This window comes from Chionomys nivalis, chromosome 16 (genome assembly GCF_950005125.1).
Source record: "Chionomys nivalis chromosome 16, mChiNiv1.1, whole genome shotgun sequence".
Lineage (NCBI taxonomy): Eukaryota > Metazoa > Chordata > Mammalia > Rodentia > Cricetidae > Chionomys > Chionomys nivalis.
Window position 1 is genome coordinate 42336497 of NC_080101.1, and position 9501 is coordinate 42345997.

Consider the following 9501-nt stretch of genomic DNA (forward strand, 5'->3'; position numbering starts at 1 on the left):
AGGTCCTCCCCCCTCCGTCCAGATCTAGGAAGGTGAACATCCAAACTGTCTAGGCTCTCACAAAGCCAGAACCTGAAGTAGGATCAAAACCCCGTGCCATTGTCCTTGGCCTCTCGTCAGCTCTCATTGTCAGCCATGTTCAGAGAGTCCGGTTTTATCCCATGCTTTTTCAGTCACAGTCCAACTGGCCTTGGTGAGCTCCCAATAGATCGGCCCCACTGTCTCAGTGGGTGGGTGCACCCCTCGTGGTCCCGACTTCGTTGTTCATGTTCTCCCTCCTTCTGCTCCTCATTAGGACCTTGGGAGCTCAGTCCGGTGCTCCAGTGTGGGTCTCTGTCTCTATCTCCATCCATTGCTAGTTGAAGGTTCTATGGTGATATGCAAGATATTCATCAGTATGGCTATAGGATAGGTTCATTTCAGGTTCCCTATTTTGGAAGCCTTTATGTTTACTGTTTTCTTTTGATAGCATGCAGTGTATCTTCCTACACAAAAGACAAGAGAAAATAGGGTTAAAGGCTCTATGTGGGCACAGTTCACTTTCTCCATGTTTAAGGAGTGGTGTAGGCATAGTCTTCAGAAATGGGGCCTTGCCTTCAGTTTACGGAGAACAACCTTTAGTCTTTGCAACAGCCTTGGTTGTAGGGGATTCCCAAAGGGCTCCTTTGGCTACCATTTAAATTAGATATAGCCCATTCTAAGTACTAATTCATTTGGTGACAATAGATAGACAGTTGGGACTCTGTCTCCCCCATTACTTGGTAATTTTACTTATATTACCTTCATATATGTCTACTCTATTAGGTTTTATTATTATGTCTGCTCATATAGCTTCTAGGCTATTATGTTTCCAGACCACCTCTCAAATGCCCCCCACTTTTAGTTGTCTCAGTTCATATCCTCTCCCTCATGCCCATCTTCCTCCCTGCCTTCACTTGATCCTACAATTCTAGCCACACCATCCATGCATAACTACAGTTTCTATTTCCCTTCCTTAGGGAGCTCTCTGCCTGCTCCCCTACTCTCTCCCACTGTACCTAACATCTGTGATTCTACCAGTTGTAGCTTGGTTATCATTGACTTAATAGCTAAGGAAGACCTATAAACTGATACGATGTTTGTATTTTTGCTTTGGGTTTCCTCTTTCTAGTTCCATCCATTTACTTGTGGATGTTAGGGTCTCACTTTTTTTGTTTTGTTTTGTTTTTCAATATAAGATTTCTCTGCAGCTTTAGAGCCTGTCCTGGAACTAGCTCTTGTAGACCAGGCTGGCCTTGAACTCACAGAGATCCACCTGCCTCTGAGTCCCAAGTGCTGAAGTTAAAGGCTTATAATATTTATGCCTGACTGATTTCACTTTTTTAATGACTGAGTAATACTCCATTTTGTAAATGTATCACATTGTCTTTATCTATATCTGTTGAGGGACATCTATGTTTTCCCATTTTCTGGGTATTATGACAAGAGCAGCAATAATCATGGTTGAGCAAGCATCCTTGTGATAGAATTAAGTATCCTTTGGGTGTGTGTCCAAGCATGATATAGTTAGACCTTGAGTTATATCAATTCCCATTTTCTTCATGAACAGCAACACTGATTTCTATAGTGGCAGTACAAATTTGCACTCCAACCAGTGATGGAGTATTCTCCTTACTACAAATCCTCATCAGCTTTAGATGTCCACTATTTTATTGATTTTAGGCATTTTGACAAGTGTAAGATGCATTCACAAAGTACTTTTGTTCACTTCTAAGGTATTGGCTAAAGATGTTGAACATTTCTTTGAAGGTTTCTCAGCCATTTGAGTTTTCTCTTTTGAGAATTCTGTTTGGAAATATGCCCCCTTTTAAACTGTGTTATTTGCTTTGTGATAACTAGTTTTGTGGATTATTTATATACTTTAGATATTAGTCCTCTATCAGATGTGTAGTTGGTAAAAAATCATTTCTCATTCTGTTGGCTTCCACTTTCCCACTTTTGCTATGTAAAAGTTTTCCTGTTTCATGAGATCTCATTTAATAATTGTTGATCTTACCGCCTATTAGTAGTGCTGTTCTGCTAAAAACTCATTTTCCTGTGCCAATGAGTTCAAGTCTATTCCCAAATATTTCTTCTATTAGGTTCACTGTATCTGGTTTTATGTTGAAGACTTTGATCCACGTGGAGTCGAGCTTTGTGCAGAGTGATAAGAACAGATCTATTTGGATTCTTTATATGCAGCTGTCAAGTTTAACCAACACCATTTGTTGAATATGCTGCCTATCTTCCAGTGTAAATTACTGGTTTTTATCAAAAAAAAAAATCAGGTGTCCATTGGTGTGTGTATGAGTTTATGTCTGGATCTTCAATTCTTTTTTATTGGCCAACATGGAAGTTTTCTGCCAATAGCATGCTATTTTATGACTGTATCTCTCTAGTACAACTTGAGATAGGTGATGGTGTTAGCTCCAGCACTTCTATGGTTATACAGGATGGTTTTAGCTACCCAGTTTGTTGTTCTCTCTCTCTCTCTCTCCCCCCCCCTCTCCCTCTCCCTCTCCCTCTCTCTCTCTCTCTCTCTCTCTCTCTCTCTCTCTCTCTCTCTCTCTCTCTCTCTCTCTCTCTCTCTTTCTCTGTGTGTGTCTGTGTGTGTGTGTGTGTGTGTGTGTGTGTGTGTAGCTGATAGTTGTTCTTCCTGGATCTGTGAAGAATTGTATTAAAATTTTGATGGAGATTTCATTGAATCTGAGCATTGTTTCGGTAGGATGGCTTTTTTATTATATTGATGGTACTGATCCATGGCCATATCTCTCTTCCATCTTCTGAGACCTTCTTTATTTCTTTCTTTAATGTTTTGTAGATTTTATCACACAAACCTCTCACTCACTTGGTTAGAGTTACCACAAGATATTTTATATTATTTGAGGCTATTACAAAAAGTCGTTTCCCTGATACCTTTCTCAGTACATTTGTTGATTGTATACGGGAGAGCTACTGATTTAGTAAGTTAATTTTGTATCCAGATTCTTTCGTGAAAGCGTTTATCAACTGTAGGAGATTTCTGGTGGAATTTTTAGGATCTCTTGTATATACTATCATCATATCATCTTCAAATAAAGATACTTTGATTTCTTCCTTTCCAGTCTGTATCACCTTGATCTTTTTCAGTTGTCATATTGCTCTAGCAAAGACATCAAGTACTATATTGAAGAAGAATAGCCAGAGTGGACAACCTTATCTGGTGCATGATTTTAGTTAAATTGTTTTGAGTTTCTCTCCAGTTACGTTGATATAGGATATGGGCTTGCTGTCTTTATTATGTTAATATATGTTTATTGCATCTCAAAGCTTTACAGTACTCTTATTATGAAGGTGTGTTGAACTATATCAAAGGTACTTTCTTCAAATAATGAGATGAACATGGGATATTTTGTCTTTCAGTTTGTATTTATGGTAGATCACATTTATTGATTTATGTATGTTGAAGTATCCCTGAATCTCTAGGATGATCATCTTAGATGATCTTTTTATAAGTTCTTGAATTTAGATTGCAAGTGTTTTATTAAGTATTTTGTATCTGAGCTCATTAGGGAACCTAGTCTGTATTTCTTTGTCTTGACTGGAAACTTATATGGTTTAGGTGACTGTGGTCTTAAACAAACAATTGTACAATATTCCTTCTGTTTATATTTTTCTTAATTTCTGTCTGATTGTATTTTCCACTCAGGAGTGAGTCTTTCAGTTTTTGTGACATTTTAAGCCTTCGATTGTTTCTGCTGTTGTTTTAAACAAGTTTTAATCAGTAGTGATTAGATAGGATGCAAGATGTTACTATATTTGTATCTGTTGAGATTTGCTTTGTGTCTGAGTATGTGGTCAACTTTGGAGAAAGTTTCATGAGGTTCAGAGAAGGTATATACTTTTCTGTTTGGGTGAAATGTTCTCTAAAATACCTGTTACATCCATTTGGCTTATAACATGTTAGTTCCAGCATTTCTCTGTTTAGTTTTTGTCTGGATGGCTATTTTATTTATTGAGTATGGTATTGAAGTCCTCTACTATAACTATGTGACGTTTGTGTGATTTATGCTATAGTAGTGTTTTTTTCCAATATTGGATGATCTTGTGTTTGTTACATAGATGTTAAGAAATGCAATGTCCTCTTGATTAATTTTTTCTTCTATGTCTTTTCTGACTAGATTTGTGTCAAAGTCTAATTTTATCAGATATTTAAAAGGTGCAATAGCTGCCTTTTATATCCATTTGCATTGAATATCTTTTTCCATCCTTTTACCTTGAGGTGATGTCTATTCTTGATGTTAAGATGTATTTCTCACATGCAGCAGAAGGATAGATCCTGTTTTTGCGTCCATCATATTAGTTTGTGTCTTTTATTGAAGCATTGAGACAATTGATTTTGCAGAGAGTATCAATGACTGGTGTTTATTGATTCTTACTTGTTGTTGTTGGTGGTGGTGGTGGTTCTGGTGATGGTGGTGATGGTGAAGCTGCCGGTGGTGGTCCTGTTCCTGATTTTAGTGGGATCACTTTGAGTTTCTCTACATTTAGTTTGATGTTGGATGATGAGTTGCTGTATATTGCCTCTATTATATTTAGGTATGCTCCTATTCTGTTCTCTTCAAAACCTTTATCATGAAGGAATGTTATATTTTGCTGAAGGCTTTTTCAGCATCTAATGAGATGACCACGTGGAGTTTTCTTCAGTTTATTTATATGGTGGATTACATTTACAGATTTTCATATGCTGAACCATTCCTGCATCTCCGGGATGAAGCCAAAGTGGTCATGGTGGCTATGATCAGGGCCTGCTGTGACTGAGTTGGTAAACACACGTGCAAACATTTGTCTTGGATATTATTGATTATGTTTTCATACTGCCATTTATGCCTGGTGGTTTGGGAAGATTGTAATTCTAGGTGCTGATATCTGATGCTTTCTTTGTTGGGTGAGTATTTTCTTCCTTGGTTTCTGTTGCCCTTTCTGGTGTTTAGGAGACTGTGGTGACTATGTTTTCCCTGATAGGAAATTCTTCTGGGATCCTGATAGGTGTGTGGGCACTAGATATTCAAGGTAAAATGTGTTTCTAGGTGTTTGGTACTGACACATAAGAATGGAGATGGGCTAGGAGAGGGGTGCTGAGAAGTCCACATGAGGGAAGAAAGCAGGATTTGTTCTACCAGGATCTGTTTAATCCATTGGGAATTGGGGCATAGAGTAAAGAGAGGTCACAACCAGTTCCTTTGCTACAGGGTTGGCAATGGGACTGGGTATTTGGATGGGGAGAAGATGAAATAGAGTGAGGATTTGAAGCTTTCATACCTCCTTTGCTGCCCTACTTGCTTTGCTGACAGTCCTGGCTGGTGGGGTCCCAGAGAATTCTTTCTGGAGTTGGGGACTGGGATAAAGTGATGACTTCAGGGAAGAAAGTTTGAAGGGAAAGATCTGTGTGACCCATGGGAGAGATGGGAGCAGGAGGGAAAGGAATGTACCAGGTAGCCTTCTACACAACTGCGGTAAGACTGGAGGACTGGATTTGGAGGAACTGAGGAAGAAGTGAAACTGCAGTTAGCCTACCTGCTTTCCTGGCAGGAGTGGCCTGCAGGTTCCCAGGGAATGCCTGCTGAATTTAGGGACAGACATAAAGCAATGAGTGAGAAGAGAAGGTCTATGTGATCCATTAGAGAAGGCCTCAGACAGGAATATGAGGCCAGAGCTAATGGTCTGCTACAGGGATAGGAATAAGCCTAGGGGATTTTCTTGGAGGAAAGGCAGGAGAGGTAAAGATCTGTAGTTTGCCTACCTGTTTCCCTGGACAGATTCAATATTATCCTTTTCAATCTCTGTTGTCAACCCAGTACTCAAGTCAAATAATGTGCTTTGGTCAGAAATTTCTTACTGAATCATAATAATAACAAATAATCATTTGTTCTTTTTCATCTCGTGTATTTTTTACTTATTCATTATAAATTGTTTTCTTAATGTGCTTTTTATTTATTTGTATTTTGTGTGTATGAGTGTTTTGTCTTCAGATAAGCTTATGTAGTACTTGCCTGCCAAGTGCCTGTGAAGATCAGAAGAGGGCAATGGATTATCTGGAAATAAAGTTACAAATGGCTGTGAGACCTCATGTGGGTGCTGGGAACCAAATCCAGGTCCTTTGCAAAAGCAGAGAGACAGCCACATCTCCAGCCACAAAGTATTTTTTTGGGTGTGAGGGGGATTATTCATGAAGATAAAATTAAAGCATATGGTAAAATATTAAACTGAAAAAATTTTAAATGTACTATTTTAACAGCAATATTGTCAACTGGCTCATATTAATGTAAATATCAAAGTATGAGAATAAATGAAAGAAAAACATTAAAAGTTTATGAGCCAAGAAGTTTACTTTAGGTTTAGCCAACTTAAGGGTTGCAGAAGAGGCTCTTCTGAGTGTTTGGGATGGCATTATATGAGAGTCACCCAGGCCTTCCCACCTGTGATGTTAGGGCACAGCCATGACTTCCCAGTGTGCTTCTCACCTGGCTTTCACCAGTCTCTAATTCTGCCATCCGTTTGTTGCTTCCCAAAGAACTAACATGCTTCACAATAATTCAGGAAATTAACATGATGAAGATCACAGAAGTATTTTCTCAATTTAAGAAATCTCATATACTTAGGTGCTAAACTGTGTTATCAGAAGTAACAGGAACAATTGTCTACCGTAGTTCAGAAAAGAAAGCTGATGGTGCGAGATCTGTGTTAAGTGATCTTTAGTCTTTTGAGAAGTTATAACGTTTGTATAATTTTCCGTGAATTATTTTTGTACATATGCTTAATACTGTAGAAGAAACAACATCGTGTTAATATTCTAGCATAGTATTGATTGTTGGTCTTATTTCCTAACTTATCTACTTTGTTCAATTATAAAAACACAAAATTATCAAATACATAGGAAAACACATAAATGAACAATGTTATATAATGCAAGTTGGGCTGAGTACAAAATGGTAAATATTTCACCTCCTATCCCATGTGCAGATCCTAGTTTCTTTGTTTTAATACATGCAAATTTATGAGGGAGTGCGGGTAGAGGCCAGAAAGTTAGAAAGGGTTTCATGAGAGAGTTAAAACGAGGTTTTAAGAAGGGAATGGGAAGGAATTAGTGCACATGTGACATGAACTTGGAAAGGGGAACAGTGGGGCTGAAGGTTACAGAGCAAGGAGACAACGGGCAAGAGGTGAACCAGAAGAGGGACGATCAATCCAAACTCAGCACATATGAAAATGCTAAAAAAAAAAAAAAAAAAAGCCTTCTACTTTGTATACTAACTAGAAAATAAATGAAAGAAGTAACAGCTATTGAAAGTGAGTTTATAATAAGAGATTCTGCTGTGAGTTGAATAGCTAAACATATAAGGCTCAAAGTTGTGTAATTGGTTTCTTTTTCCACACCTAGTCCACTCAGAGTTGTTCACTTTGTTTCCTCATAATTCTATTGAAACATCTGGGCCTTCATAAAGGCCAAAAGGGGATAATCTATTGGGGTCATTTTTCCGAGAGTCTTGTTAACCATACTTTCTCTATTGAGACTAAATTTCATCCTGTTTTCTTTCTATTCCTTCCTCTTTCAATTCATTTCTTCTTCCTACCTATTCAAGTGTTGGTATTAATATTGTCTCATGATTCTGCTTCCAGATCTGTCTTCATAGCTTCTTCCTCAGAGAATCAATCAAATCATATAAAATCCATAACTGGGGGGATCTGAGTTGTCAACACAGATAGAAATTATCACATGTGTTAGAACCATTTTCCCTTCAAATCACTCAAATACCACTTGCATAGTGAAAAAATTCCAACTTCACGTTTCCTATGTCTAATCTGTCACAGAATTTTGCCTATCAAAATTCCTTGATCCTTTAGGGAATGTTTTTTTCTTCATTCCTGCTAACCCTGCTTTCATTCCAGTCTTCTTTATTAGGCCTACAAAGATAAAGTAACCCTACAGCTAATCCCCATGAGCTCAGCCTTTAGCCCTCAAATGAAGCATTACACCATGTCTTTCTCAGTTGCCAATGACACTGTTTTGAATTCATTACCATGACTCATTGCCTTAGGGAATTTCAATTCAGATATCAAAAAGTCATTGATCATCTCTCAAGATCCTTTTTAGTTTTAGATTTGAGTCTTTCTCTAGTTTTGTCTCTCCTCTGCTTGCATGCATCTACCCCAAGTAAACCTTGAGTATGTCATGAGCTCTTGCCTTGCACTTTGGCACATACTTTTAATTCTGCTTCTAATACTCTTTACCTGTTTCTCTTCTTGACTGACATATGCTGTCTCAGGACACCATTCAGGTCATATTTCCCCAGGAACTTTTCTTAGAAACCCCCATGCTACCACGGACATAACTATTATAGGCTCTCTGGGACTGTTAAATAGTGCCTGGCTTGTTTACTCACTTCTTGAGAATAGAAACCATGCATCTGTGCCTTCAATCCCAATTCTAAGGTCAGTTTTTGGCAAATTATTGATACTAATCACTTTGTAAATTAGTTGAACCTAATTTTATTAGGTGACCTCCCTGCCAACCCCCCCACACTTTGTGTCCTTAGCTCTGAACTCTCTTTACACTTCCATATTTTCATCCACCAAATGTACATATCTACTTTAACATGCCATTGTCACTTCAAGACTCAAACGTCTAAAAATACATTTGTCATCTTCACTCTGAAATGAGCTCTCTGTCATTTCTACTTCTATTCCTGGAATCAAAATTCTATCAATCAAGCCTCCTCCATGCCTTCATGTCACCCACAACTGCTTCCAGGATTCACTTTGTGTATCAAGTCTACCTCCAAATCCAGTGGCTTTTCCTACTTGGTATTTATTCCTTCCTTGTCCACCCCAACAACCTCTATTCTAGTCTTCTGCACCTAGTCCTGAAAATGTTCTTGCTAATTTCTTCCCAATTCTTTGTGCATCTGAAAATCTCTGAAGTTTTTCCTAAAAGGTGACTTTCATCTCCTTTGGACTTTTGTAAAGACAACCAATCTCTATTCTCTAAAGAATTAAGTGAAACCTATATCTGTGTTTTCTTCCCTGTATATATCACCTGCACTAACAATGAGCCCTTGAAGTCTTCTATACCAAAAGAAACCAGTTTATGCACTGAATCTGTCATTATCATTTGGAGATATCCTATTAGATAGTTCTGCAGGTCTGGATAGTATGTGCTGAGAAATCTCCTGCCTAAATACTCTTCTGACTCCTCTGTTTCTGCTCCATTTTCAAAAAGCATACTTATCTTTTTAGTCTTGATTTTGCATAATCATAACCTATGAATCAAAACAGAGCTTCTAAGATAGGCAGGGGGAATCCTCAGGGTATTTAGCATATATGATCTATGGATGTGATAAGAAAGCTACCTACTGTCTAGGAAAAACCCATGTGAAAGGTTTAGAGTCAAGAGTGCTGGGAGCTTATCAAAGTTTTGGAATAGTACCTGTTTCAACAGACAGC